Consider the following 15,354-nt stretch of genomic DNA (forward strand, 5'->3'; position numbering starts at 1 on the left):
CATTTGCTATAGTAACAATTTTATTTTCAATATCCCTATTAGGCATAACTTTCGATTTCAAAAGATCAACATCAGCAGCAAGACTATCGACTTTAGAAGCAAGTATATCAATTTTCCCAAGCTTTTCTTCAACAGATTTGTTAAAAGCAGTTTGTGTACTAATAAATTCTTTAAGCATAGCTTCAAGTCCAGGGGGTGTGTTCCTATTATTATTGTAAGAATTCCCATAAGAATTAGCATAACCGTTACCATTATTATAAGGATATGGCCTATAGTTATTACTAGAATTGTTCCGATAAGCATTGTTGTTAAAATTATTATTTTTAATGAAGTTTACATCAACATGTTCTTCTTGGGCAACCAATGAAGCTAACGGAACATTATTAGGATCAACATTAGTCCTATCATTCACAAGCATAGACATAATAGCATCAATCTTATCACTCAAGGAAGAGGTTTCTTCGACGAATTTACCTTCTTACCTTGTGGAGCTCTTTCCGTGTGCCATTCAGTAGTAGTTGATCATCATATTATCAAGAAGCTTTGTTGCTTCACCAAGAGTGATGGACATAAAGGTACCTCCAGCAGCTGAATCCAATAGGTTCCGCGAAGAAAAATTCAGTCCTCGCATAAAAGGTTTGGATGATCATCCAAGTAGTCGATCCATGGGTTGGGCAATTTTTAACCAGAGATTTCATTCTTTCCCATGCTTGTGCAACATGCTCAGTATCTAATTGTTTAAAATTCATTATGCTACTCCTCAAAGATATAATTTTAGCAGGGGGATAATATCTACCAATAAAAGCATCCTTGCATTTAGTCCATGAATCAATACTATTCTTAGGCAGAGATAGCAACCAATCTTTAGCTCTTCCTCTTAATGAGAAAGGGAACAATTTTAATTTTATAATGTCACCATCTACATCTTTATATTTTTGCATTTCACATAGTTCAACAAAATTATTAAGATGGGCAGCAGCATCATCAGAACTAACACAAGAAAATTGCTCTCGCATAACAAGATTCGATAAAGCGAGGTTTAATTTCAAAGAATTCTGCTGTAGTAGCAGGTGGAGCAATAGGTGTGCATAAGAAATCATTATTATTTGTGGTTGTGAAATCACACAACTTAGTATTTTCAGGGGTGGCCATTTTAGCAGTAGTAAATAAAGCAAACTAGATAAAGTAAATGCAAGTAACTAATTTTTTTGTGTTTTTGATATAGCAAACAAGATAGCAAATAAAGTAAAACTAGCAACTAATTTTTTTGTATTTTGATTTAGTGCAGCAAACAAAGTAGTAAATAAAATAAAGCAAGACAAAAACAAAGTAAAGAGATTGGGAAGTGGAGACTCCCCTTGCAGCGTGTCTTGATCTCCCCGGCAACGGCGCCAGAAATTTGCTTGATGCGTGTAGTTGACACGTCCGTTGGGAACCCCAAGAGGAAGGTGTGATGCGCACAGCGGCAAGTTTCCCTCAGTAAGAAACCAAGGTTTAATCGAACCAGTAGGAGTCAAGAAGCACTTTGAAGGTTGATGGCGGCGGGATGTAGTGCGGCGCAACACCAGAGATTCCGGCGCCAACGTGGAACCTGCACAACACAACCAAAGTACTTTGCCCCAACGAAACAGTGAGGTTGTCAATCTCACCGGCTTGCTGTAACAAAGGATTAACCGTATTGTGTGGAAGATGATTGTTTGCAGAAAACAGTAGAACAAGTATTGCAGTAGATTGTATTTCAGTATAGAGAATTGGACCGGGGTCCACAGTTCACTAGAGGTGTCTCTCCCATAAGATAAACAGCATGTTGGGTGAACAAATTACAGTTGGGCAATTGACAAATAAAGAGGGCATGACCATGCACATACATATTATGATGTGTATAGTGAGATTTAGTTGGGCATTATGACAAAGTACATAGACCGCTATCCAGCATGCATCTATGCCTAAAAAGTCCACCTTCAGGTTATCATCCGAACCCCCTCCAGTATTAAGTTGCTAACAACAGACAATTGCATTAAGTATTGCGCGTAATGTAATCAGTGACTACATCCTTGAACATAGCACCAATATTTTATCCCTACTGGCAACAGCACATCCATAATCTTAGAGGTTTCTGTCACTCCCCCAGATTCACGGAGACATGAACCCACTATCGAGCATAAATACTCCCTCTTGGAGTTACAAGCATCTACTTGGCCAGAGCATCTACTAGTAACGGAGAGCATGCAAGATCATAAACAACACATAGATATAAATTGATAATCAACATAACAAGTATTCTCTATTCATCGGATCCCAACAAACGCAACATATAGAATTACAGATAGATGATCTTGATCATGTTCGGCAGCTCACAAGACCCGACAATTAAGCACAATGGGGAGAAGACAACCATCTAGCTACTGCTATGGACCCATAGTCCAGGGGTAGACTACTCACTCATCACTCCGGAGGCGACCATGGCGGCGTAGAGTCCTCCGGGAGATGATTCCCCTCTCCGGCAGGGTGCCGGAGGCGATCTCCTGAATCCCCCGAGATGGGATTGGCGGCGGCGGCGTCTCTGGAAGGTTTTCTGTATCGTGGCTCTCGGTACTGGGGGTTTCGCGACGGAGGCTTTAAGTAGGCGGAAGGGCAGGTCAGGAGGCGGCACGAGGGGCCCACACCATAGGTCGGCGCGGCCAGGGGCCAGGCCGCGCCGCCCTAGGGTTTGGCCGCCTCGTGGCCCCACTTCGTCTCCTCTTCGGTCTTCTGGAAGCTTCGTGGCAAAATAGGACCCTGGGCGTTGATTTCGTCCAATTCCGAGAATATTTCGTTACTAGGATTTCTGAAACCAAAAACAGCAGAAAACAAAGAATCGGCACTTCGGCATCTTGTTAATAGGTTAGTTCCAGAAAATGCACGAATATGACATAAAGTGTGCACAAAACATGTAGATCTCATCAATAATGTGGCATGGAACACAAGAAATTATCGATACGTCGGAGACGTATCAGTGCCTCGCAAACAGCGTCCGGCAACTACGCTGAAAGAGCCATTTAGGAGCGGCAGCATAAACTGTTGTCGTTGAGGCGAGGCAGCCCGTCCCAGCGCTTCCCAAATAGACACCCAAACATATTTGTTTTTTACAACAACTAATAATTGTTTTTTAAGCACATAGCTCAATACATAAAATCTCATCATCACAAATTTGACGGATCTTTTTCAACTTATCCTTATTTGCATCCGTGGCTTTCAGAGGAACATAAAGCTAGGTGTTTCAAACTTCTTCTTATCCTCCTTTATTGTCGTGGGGACAACCCCGAGGAGTCTCAAGTTTTTAAACCATTCATTTTTAGAAAACATCTGACAACGGAATAGTATGGCCTTCCAACTGTCCATGACCGCAGACGCGGCTATTCGAATAGTTTAACACTTTGCAGAGGTTGTAGTCTTGTGCCACAACATTTGATTACATCTGTCAGGGATAACTCTGAATAATCATAACTCAGTATGCGGATCATCAACCATTTACCTTTCACTTACACACCCTAGTATAGGCACCTCCCCTATGAGCTTTGCCTCCTAGTGATAGCAATCTGCCATCCTAGGAACTGCACAGGGCTTGGGTAGGATATTCAACTCTTTTTCCCGTCATTTCACTTTCAATGGAGGCAGCCTCAGCATAACATCTATGACGCTTTTTCAGAGGGAACCCATACTAAGATACATAAATTTCCAGCTAAAGCCTTACCCATAATCAGGTATTGTGGGGGTACTCTAAAATTGGAATGGTATCGCATCCGAACCCAATCATCAGTTTTTATCAAATTCACCAAGTCATTCAAGTAATATTCACCTTCAAAATCTTTCAATAGAATGACTCATCATTCCAAGGTTTTCAAAGTCAAAAGATTCACATATTCCCATCTAGAGTATTCAATTTGTGTTTTAGCACTAGCAACTAGTCAAGAGGGGTGCTAACTAACTTGTAGCTCTCTAAGCTAACTTTGATGTTCTTGTACTACTCCATATCTAGACTCAAGTTAAATATAAAAGTAAACCTTGATAACCAAAGTAAAAGCTTTGCAAGATAAAAACTGGGCTTGGAAAGTAAAACACAAAGTAGTATGGTATTGGTGCCTTGCTCAAGTAGAGCTTGCATTAGGGTAGCTTGCAAGAGTATAGCTTGCCTTGATTGGTACAGTGGTCAAAGTTTTCTTCTTCTTCCTCGTAGAAGACCTCCTCCTCCTTGTAGCCTTCGGTACTAGCGTCTATAAACGGATACGAGGTATACCATCACCAAACAATGCTTAAGTACTAGACTTAACACTCAAAGGGATCACACAAGCTAATCTATCATCACAAAATTATTAACAATGGTGGGTGGCTTTGTTTTCTTTTTAAGAAAAATAGTTTCCTCTCATTGAAATATTTATTAGGGTTTCTATTTATTTCCTTTGAGAAGTAATTTCCTCTCATTGAATCTTGTTAAGATTTAATCTCCTCAATTAATAAAGTATGAACTCATGTTGACCAAGGTCAACACTTCATATTCATCCATTTGAGAAATTGATTTAAATGAGATACTACATCTCATGCAATTTAAATAATACTATAGAAACAATTTAATAGCACCAAGTAATAAAAATATGAGGTTCTATAGACTAAGGTCATTACCTCTTATTGAATTACTTAGGACCATGATTTAAATGAGAGAAAACCTCCCATACTATTTAATTAATTAATTGGGGTAATTTAAATGGACTAGAAATAGCCACATAGCCATTATTTATTCTAGCCCATGATCATGGTAAACACCACTGTCATACTTTTGCGTAAACAATTAGAGTTCTTGAAAAGTGAATTATGAGAATTGGAATCAACTCAAAATAACTTATGGTTGATTTTTAATAAAAGTCTGAAGTTTGCAAAGGTGCTTCCTTGTTATTTTTACTACATGAGTTCTACAACAAATCTAGGGTTGAGACCAGTGTAGTTGGTTAGAGAACTTCATAAGCTTTCCAACCATATGAATTTCATAAATTTTGGCTCAGTAGATTTTGTTCTATTAAATTTTGAATCAAGCACCGGTATTGAATTCAAACTAAATGGATTAAATCAAATTTGAGTTGTTGGGCTCGCGCGGGAAAACTACACGGGCCAGAGAGAAAAAGAAAAACGGGCCGGCCCAACTGCGTGTCTCGCACGAGCGGGCCGCCTGACAGTGGGCTCCACTTGTCATTGGCTCATAATTCCCGAAACGGTATGAGTGAACGAGGGCCATAGGATTAGAATCAAGATCTACGGCTGACGCGCGTCGTCGTCGACGATGAGCACGAGCACACTAGCGGCGAGCACCAGGGGGTCGGAGGGCTAACCAGTGGCCGGCGATGATCGGCGACGATGCACGGCGAGGTTGTCGACAACGACGGTTCTCCTGGTACAAGCGGCGGCTCCTAGCTCCGGCGATCTTGCAGCAGTACTGGCGGCGCTCCGGCGATCGATTGGGGCTCTGTGGATGAAATTGGGACGTGGCTGTGCTCGGGGAGGATTAGTGGGAGGAGAAGAGTGAAGTGGTGTGAAGATTTGGAGCGGGGGTGGCCTCCTTTTATAGCGAGCGATCGAGTCCGAGGCGCACGGGCAGGTCGCTCATGGCGTCGAGGCTACAGTGGCGGAGCAGCGTGGGCGATGATGCAGCGGCGTTGGCGACGTCATGGCAAGCACGGAGGGCTTGACGGCACTGAAAACGATGGTCCGTGGCGAGCAGGAGCGTGACGTAAGCATGCAGTACCGTGGCGGAAAGTCGTCGACGGTGATGACGGCGACCGTCCTCTCCGGCGCAAGCGAGCGTGTCTGGGAGGTTGCTGGGGTACTGTTGCGTGCGTGTGCGAGAGGGGATGTCAAGGGGAGGTCAGCAGTGACGAGGAGCGACGACGCTCTGGACGCGCTCTGGCGTGCACACGTCGGCGTCCTGGCATGCTCTGGACGTCACGGGCATGGCTTGTGCTGGTCTGTGTGCTCCTCTCCTTGGCCAACGGCTGGCACGAGCGTGTCCAGGAGAGGGAGGTGAGTGCCAAGGACAAGGTTTGGTCAGCTGGAGAGGGGTGGAGAGAGAGGTGGCATGGTGTGTGCCATGATCACCACGGCATGGCATGGTTTAGTCAAATTCATCAAGGTACAGAGGGTACCAAGGCTTGGCATTGTCCAAGGGGTTAACAAGGAAGGTAATGGTGACATATGTGGTGAGGGTTTAGTCCAAAACCTGCTGGTTAATAGCATGTCTCGAGTTGGCAGATTAGTGCATGCCAAGTGTTCGACACAATGGCCGCATGAAGTGTAACTTTGAATTTTGTAAAAATATTTCTTGGGTGTGTTTCAAATAATCTTTAGCATCTCCTGGTGGTGTTGGTTTGCAAAATGGAGGTCATTTGAGGAAATCCAAAATAGGTATGATCTTGAATCTGATTTGGTGTTGAAACTTTGCTTGATTGTATTAAGCAAATGAAAAAGAATTTGCAAGGTTGGTCTTTACCAAAGATGATCCTCTTGATGAGTTCTTGGATGAGGTGCAAAGAGTTGAGAGAGTTTAGTTTAAAAATTTCTTAATATAGTGGCCCAAAGTGGGTACCCTGATATAAATATTCAATATGACCATTATCATATGTGAGTAGGTTTTGCTTTGTATTTTGCTTTGTTTGGTATTTCCTTGATTCAAATGTTGTTATTATTGGTTTAGTGATGTTATCCAACCATTGAAACAAAGTAAAAAGGCCTAGGTTGAGATTTGGCCAAATTAGCCATAGGCTCATATGTGGTGTTATTCTTATTCTTATTTTTCTTTTCTTTTTATTTGTCTCTCTTTGATCCAATGATCAAGGTTTAGGGTTTTAGCAACATTGTCAACTACTTCAAGCACATATCATGGCAATGTCACACAAGCATGCATTAACACTATGCAACACACTTAAAGTTTTTGTTGGCTCCAAATTTTGAATAATGGAAAATGTCTCTTTATTGATTTGAAAATTTTGGGATGTTACAGGGTGGCCTTTGGACACCGCCTCCTCAAGACCGACAAGCCCTCCTCATGGCCCAATGACACGAGCTCGAGCCCAAGCCCTACACCTAGAGGTGAATTCACTCCTTTCCACGTATGCATTTGATACCTCATTGGATGGCATGCTACTTCATGCAAATACCCTATGTAAAATCAGGTACATCGACCAAGACGCAAGCCATGGAGACCAAGCCAATGGAGAGGGAGATGAAAATGAAGAAGATGGAGACCCAGCGCTCCAGCCGGAACTTCCGCCCCTAGGACCAGAAATTCCGGCCAGATGCCTCCCAGATGCCCTCGAGCGCCCAGGAAAGAGAATCCAGCCGGAACTTCCGCCCCGAGCGACCGTAACTTCCGCCGACCGGAACTTCCGCCCAAGTTCCGCCCCAGTTCCGAAAATGCGCCAAAACGCCCCGGGATGTTACTGCAAGGAAATCAGCCGTTTTCGGAACTAGGCCGGAACTTCCGCCCCGACCGGAACTTCCGCCCCCAGGACCGGAACTTCCGCCCAGATGCCTCCCAGATGCTGCCTAGCCCCCAGTGAAGGGAATCCAGCCGGAACTTCCGCCCCGAGCGACCGGAACTTCCGCCTGCGCGACTTTCAGCACAAACAACACTTTTTAGCATGTAACTTACCCTTTCGCCCCACCAACTATAAATAGCCTTGTTGGCTCAGATATGAGATTCAGACTTGTTGAGATTAAACCTAAGCTTTGTTCTTGCCCCCATGTGGGAAAACCTACCATAGATCCTAGATCTTGTATCACTCGATCTCCTTGTCGAACCTTTGTGATCTCTTTGGTGACTTCTATCAATCATTGGTCTTTTGCTTGCACTTCTACCTTTTGGTCTTTTGCTTGCACTTCTATCAACCTTGGTCTTTTCACCCTTCTAGATCTCTCGGGTTCGATTCGTCTATCTCTTTGCGGGACTTCTACCGGAAGGTCTTTTCCTGCAACCTCTATCGAGTTGGTGGTTCGGGCCAACGAGGACAAAATGATTTGTGTGTGTGTGAGTTCGTATCCCACGATTCCCCTCCGCGTTCTTCGTGTTCTTCCACCTCCCCCACGAATTCCACCCAAATCCGTGAAGATCGGGCACACCCTTGGGCTTAGCCCTTATCATATGGTATTGATACGTCTCCAACGTATCCATAATTTCTGATGTTCCATGCTTGTTTTATGACAATACTTACATGTTTTGCTTGCACTTTTTGATGATTTCACGCGTTTTCCGGAACTAACCTATTAACAAGATGCCACAGTGCCAGTTCCTGTTTTCTGCTGTTTTTGGTTCCAGAAAGGCTGTTCGGGCAATATTCTCGGAATTGGACGAAATCAACGCCAAACATCTTATTTTTCCCGGAAGGCTCCAGAACACCGAAGGGGAGTCAGAGGAGGGCCAGAGGGCCACCACACCATAAGGCGGCGCGGCCAGGCCTGGGCCCGCGCCAGCCTATGGTGAGGAGCCCCCAGGCGCCCCCTTGTGCCGCCTCTTCGCCTATTTAACCCCTTTCGACCTAAAAACACGATACCTTTTGACGAAACTCCAGAAAGACTCCAGGGGCGCCGCCGCCATCGCGAAACTCCAATTCGGGGGACAGAAGTCTCTGTTCCGGCACACTGCCGGGACGGGGAAGTGCCCCCGGAAGCCATCTCCATCGACGCCACCGCCTCCATCATGCTCCGTGAGTAGTTCCCCCATGGACTACGGGTTCTAGTAGTAGCTAGTTGGTACTCTCTATCCTATGTACTTCAATACAATGATCTCATGAGCTGCCTTACATGATTGAGATCCATCTGATGTAATCGGTGTTGTGTTTGTTGGGATCCGATGGATGATACATTATGATTAGTCTATCTATAAAGTTTGTGAAGTTATTGTTGCTGCAATCTTGTTATGCTTAATGCTTGTCACTAGGGCCCGAGTGGCATGATCTTAGATTTAAGCTCTATACTTATTGCTTAGATTGTATCTACAAGTTGTATGCACATGTCACTGTCCGGAACCAAAGGCCCCGAAGTGACAGAAATTGGGACAACCGGAGGGGATGGCGGTGATGTGAGGATCACATGTTTTCACGGAGTGTTAATGCTTTGCTCCGGTACTCTATTAAAAGGAGTACCTTAATATCCAGTAGATTCCCTAGAGGCTCGGCTGCCACCGGCTGGTAGGACAAAAGATATTGTGCAAGTTTCTCATTGCGAGCACGTACGGCTATATATGGAAAACATGCCTAGATGATTAATGAATTGATGTTCTATCTTAATGCTTTATCAATCCTGTCAATTGCCCAACTGTAATTTGTTCACCCAACACTTGTCACATATTGGAGAGTTACCACTAGTGTAGATCGCTGGGAACCCCGGTCCATCTCTCATCATTATATACTCGTTCTACATGTCATTGGAAGTAGTATCAACTATTTTCTGGTGCCATTGCTCTCATATTGCTATTACTGCTGCTGTGTTACTGTTACTACTGCTATCATATTACTGCTACTTTCACATCACCCCTGTTGCTAGTGCTTTTCCAGGTGCAGCTGAATTGATAACTCAGTTGTTAAGGTTTATAAGTATTCTTTACCTTCCCTTGTGTCGAATCAATAAATTTGGGTTTTACTTCCCTCGAAGACTGCCGCGATCCCCTATACTTGTGGGTTATCAAGACTGTTTTCTGGCGCCGTTGCCGGGGAGGCATAGCTCTACTCATAAGTTCACCTGGGGAGTACACTCTACCTCTCTCTCTGTTTTTATTTTGTTTTATTTTGTTTTGCTTAGTTTACTTTTGTCTAGTTTCTTTGTGCTTAGTTTATTTCTGTCTAGTATTATTTTGCTTAGTTTACTTTTGCTTAGTTTCTTTTTGTCTTGTTTTATTTTTCTTATATACCCAAAAATCCATAAAAATTTGAAAAACCTAAAAATTAAAAACTGCTGTTATGGGAGAACCCATAACTTACTTGGAGCTTATAGAATATTATAATAATTATAGAGAATCAAGAACTGGTAAAGTCATGAGTGCTATGATAGAAAAATTGAATACAATTGCTAAAATTTTGCTTAAACGCCATGATATAAATTGTTGCTCTAAAGAGGATACTAAACATCTGAAATTTCAATGTGGCTTTAGTGAAGAAGTTTTAATTAAGAACTATAATTGGAATAACTATATTCATCTTGGGTTCGAAGAAGTAGAACAATTTGTCATATTTATGGGAGCCTCTGAGATAGAATCCTTCATGGCTAAAAATTATGAAACTTGTGTTGTTTGTAAGGACCTTAAAGATTATGTCTCTTCTATCCTTAATTTTTGCAATGAAAGTTACAGTGATAATCCTTATATCATTGATTATAAAGAGAGACTCATTAATGCACAAGAATGCACTCACAATTTGCAGGAACCTATGGAAGAAGAAATTGATGAACCTGAAAGCTCATTGGATGAAAAAGAGGAGAAAATTGATGAACCTGAAAGCTCATTGGATGAAAAAGAAGAGGAGAGTGATGAACAAAAGGAGGAAGAATGGATTAGCTACCCATGCCAACCTTCTAATGAGAGTAACTCTTTATCTCTTACATTATTTGATTTTCCTCCATGCTTACCGAAAGAGGTTGAATGTTATGTTCCTGTGGATTCTCTTGAAATATTCCCTACGAGTAAAACTTGTGAGAATAATTATGCTACTATTATTTATGATATTCCATGCTACTTTGATAAATCTTATGATAATGCTTTGTTTGTGCCTGATGTCGAAATGCATGGTACTGAAGAGTTTTGCTTGGCAAATGTTTATGATAAAGCTCTTGATGATGGTCCTATGTTACTTGATAATATTAATTGTACTACTAATGAAAATGGAATTGGAGAAGTCTTGACTTTATCTATGAGTCCCATATCTCTTGAGATTGATCAATCATCTTGTTATATTATTGATAAAAGTGTGTTCGAAAGTTTTAATCCCACTATTTTTGAGTTTGATAAAAACTATGTGTTTATGAATCATGAAAAGTATGCTGCATGTGATAGTTATATTGTTGAGTTTATTCATGAAGCTACTGAAAATTATTATGAGAGAGGAAAATATGGTTGTAGAAATTTGCATGGTACTAAAACACCTCTCTATATACTTAAAATTTTGAAGCTACTCTTGTTTTATCTTCTTATGCTTGCCACTTTGTTCTTCATGAATTTATTTGTGCACAAGATTCCTATGCATAGGAAGTGGGTTAGACTTAAATGTGTTTTGGATTTGCCTTTTGATGCTCTCTTTTGCTTTGACTCTTATCTCTTGCGAGTGCATCATTAAAATTGCTGAGCCCATCTTAATGGCTATAAAGAAAGCACTTCTTGGGAGATAACCCATGTGTTTATTTTGCTACTGTTTTGTTGTGTTCTGGAAGTTGTTACTACTGTAGCAACCTCTCCTTATCTTTATTTTATTGCAATGTTGTGCCAAGTGAAGCCTCTAATCGAAGGTTGATACTAGATTTGGATTTCTGCGCAGAAACAGATTTCTATCTGTCACGAATCTGGGCTATTTTCTCTTTAGGTAACTCAGAAAAATATGCCAATTTACGTGCGTGTTCCTCAGATATGTACGCAACTTTCATTAGTTTTGAGTTTTCTGATTTGAGCAACGGAAGTACCTCTTTAAAATTCGTATTTACTGGCTGTTCTGTTTTGGCAGATTCTGTCTCTGTTTTTTGCATTGTCTCTTGTGGACTTTAAGCAAGGCTTTCTAGACGTGGGGAGCTGTTGCTAATGTTTTATTGAGTTCTTGCAATGTGTCACTACAGGACCAATGTGGATTCAAATTTTTTGAGTACTAACCCCTCTAATGAAGTTTATGAGAAGTTTGGTGTGAAGGAAGTTTTCAAGGGTCAAGAGAGGAGGATGATATATGATCAAAAAGAGTGAAAAGTCTAAGCTTGGGGATGCCCCCGTGGTTCATCCCTGCATATTTCAAGAAGACTCAAGCGTCTAAGCTTGGGGATGCCCAAGGCATCCCCTTCTTCATCAACTTATCAGGTTTCTTCTATTGAAACTATATTTTTATTCGGTCACATCATATGTGCTTTACTTGGAGCGTCTGTGTGCTTTTATTTTTGTTTTTGTTTGAATAAGATCGGATCCTAGCAATCCTTGTTTGGGAGAGAGACACGCTCCGCTTTTTCATATGAACACTTGTTCTTCGTTTTACTTTTAATGTTCAATGATAAAAGTTGGAAGCTACAATACTTATTGTTATTTGGTTAAAAACAGAAAATGCCTCATACTGACTTGGATAATTTGACACTTGGCAATTGTTTTGAGCTCTCAAGTAGATTATGATTAAGTTTTTTCATGTAGTTTAAACCTATTAGTGGAGAACTACCGTAGAGCTTGTTGAAATTGGTTTGCATGATTGGTCCCTCTTAAGGTCTAGATATTTTCTGGTAAAAGTGTTTGAGCAACAAGGAAGACAGTGTAGAGTATTATAATGCTTGCAATATGTTCTTATTTAAGTTTTCCTGTACCGGTTTATACTTGTGTTTGCTTCAAACAACCTTGCTAGCCTAAGCCTTGTACTGAGAGGGAATGCTTCTCGTGCATCAAAACCTTGAGCCAAAAACTATGCCATGTGTGTCCACCATACCTACCTACTATGTGGTATTTCCTGCCATTCCAAAGTAAATTTCTTGAGTGCTACCTTTAAACAATTCAAAATTTATCACCTCTGATTTGTGTCAATGTTTTATAGCTCCTGAGGAAGTATGTGGTGTTTATCTTTCAATCTTGTTGGGCAACTTTCACCAATGGACTAGTGGCTTCATCCGCTTATCCAATAATTTTGCAAAAAGAGCTGGCAATGGGATTCCCAGTCCCAAATTAATTAAAATAGACACTCCTCCATGGTATGTGATTGTTGGACGGCACCCGAAGGATTCGGTTAGCCATGGCTTGAGAAAGCAAAGGTGGGGAGGAGTGTCATCTAAATAAAACTAAAATAAAAAGGCACTCCTTCATGGTATGAGATTGTTGGCAGGCACCCGAGGATTCGGTTAGCCATGGTTTGTGAAAGAAAGGTTGGAAGGAGTGCCACCCAAAAATAAAAATAAAATGGGAGCCGCTCTTTGAAGGTTTGTCTGGCAAGGGGGTTAGAGTGCCCACTACCATTCGTTGACAACAACAAACACCTCTCAAAATTTTACTTTTATGCTCTCTATATGTTTTCAAAACCAAAGCTCTAGCACAAATATAACAATCAATGCTTCCCTCTGCGAAGGGCCTTTCTTTTACTTTATGTTGAGTCAGTTTACCTACTTCCTTCCATCTTAGAAGCAAACACTTGTGTCAACTGTGCATTGATTCTTACATACTTGCTTATTTGCATTCATCATATTACTTTATGTTGACAATTATCCATGAGATATGCATGTTGAAAGTTGAAAGAAACTGCTGAAACTTATATCTTCCTTTGTGTTGCTTCGATGCCTTTACTTTGAATCTATTGCTTTATGAGTTAACTCTTATGCAAGGCTTTTGATGCTTGTCTTGAAAGTACTCTTCATGAAAAGTTTTGCTATATGTTATCTATTCGTTAGCAACTATAAATCATTGCCTTGAGTCACTTCATTCATTTCATATTCTTTGTAATAGTATGATCAAGGTTATGTAAGTAGCATGTCACTACAGAAATTATTCTTTTTATCGTTTACCTACTCGAGGACGAGTAGGAACTAAGCTTGGGGATGCTGATACGTCTCCAACGTATCCATAATTTCTGATGTTCCATGCTTGTTTTATGACAATACTTACATGTCTTGCTTGCACTTTATGATGATTTCATGCGTTTTCCGGAACTAACCTATTAACAAGATGCCACAGTGCCAGTTCCTGTTTTCTGCTGTTTTTGGTTCCACAAAGGCTGTTCGGACAATATTCTCGGAATTGGACGAAATCAACGCCAAACATCTTATTTTTCCCGGAAGGCTCCAGAACACCGAAGGGGAGTCGGAGGAGGGCCAGAGGGCCACCACACCATAAGGCGGCGCGGCCAGGCCTGGGCCCGCGCCAGCCTATGGTGAGGAGCCCCCAGGCGCCCCCTTGCGCCGCCTCTTCGCCTATTTAACCCCTTTCGACCTAAAAACGCGATACCTTTTGACGAAACTCCAGAAAGACTCCAGGGGCGCCGCCGCCATCGCGAAACTCCAATTCGGGGGACAGAAGTCTCTGTTCCGGCACCCTACCGGGACGGGGAAGTGCCCCCGGAAGCCATCTCCATCGACGCCACCGCCTCCATCATGCTACGTGAGTAGTTCCCCCATGGACTACGGGTTCTAGCAGTAGCTAGTTGGTACTCTCTATCCTATGTACTTTAATACAATGATCTCATGAGCTGCCTTACATGATTGAGATCCATCTGATGTAATCGGTGTTGTGTTTGTTGGGATCCGATGGATGATACATTATGATTAGTCTATCTATAAATTTGTGAAGTTATTGTTGCTGCAATCTTGTTATGCTTAATGCTTGTCACTAGGGCCCGAGTGGCATGATCTTAGATTTAAGCTCTATACTTATTGCTTAGATTGTATCTACAAGTTGTATGCACATGTCTTGTCCCGGAACCAAAGGCCCCGAAGTGACAGAAATCGGGACAACCGGAGGGGATGGCGGTGATGTGAGGATCACATGTTTTCACGGAGTGTTAATGCTTTGCTCCGGTACTCTATTAAAAGGAGTACCTTAATATCCAGTAGATTCCCTAGAGGCCCGGCTGCCACCGGCTGGTAGGACAAAAGATGTTGTGCAAGTTTCTCATTGCGAGCACGTACGACTATATATGGAAAACATGCCTACATGATTAATGAATTGATGTTCTATCTTAATGCTTTATCAATCCTATCAATTGCCCAACTGTAATTTGTTCACCCAACACTTGTCACTTATTGGAGAGTTACCACTAGTGTAGATCGCTGGGAACCCCGGTCCATCTCTCATCATTATATGCGCGGTCTACTGGTCAGTGGAAGTAGTATCAACTATTTTCTGGTGCCATTGCTCTCATATTGCTATTCGCTGCTGTGTTATTCTTGTTACTACTGCTCTCATATTACTGCTACTTTCACATCACCCCTGTTGCCAGTGCTTTTCCAGGTGCAGCTGAATTGACAACTCAGTTGTTAAGGCTTATAAGTATTCTTTACCTCCCCTTGTGTCGAATCAATAAATTTGGGTTTTACTTCCCTCGAAGACTGCCGCGATCCCCTATACTTGTGGGTTATCAGGTATTAAGAGATCCTTGGTTGCCACGGATTTGACCCCCACACCCC

This window comes from Lolium perenne, chromosome 4, assembly GCF_019359855.2.
Source record: "Lolium perenne isolate Kyuss_39 chromosome 4, Kyuss_2.0, whole genome shotgun sequence".
Classification (NCBI taxonomy): Eukaryota; Viridiplantae; Streptophyta; class Magnoliopsida; order Poales; family Poaceae; genus Lolium; species Lolium perenne.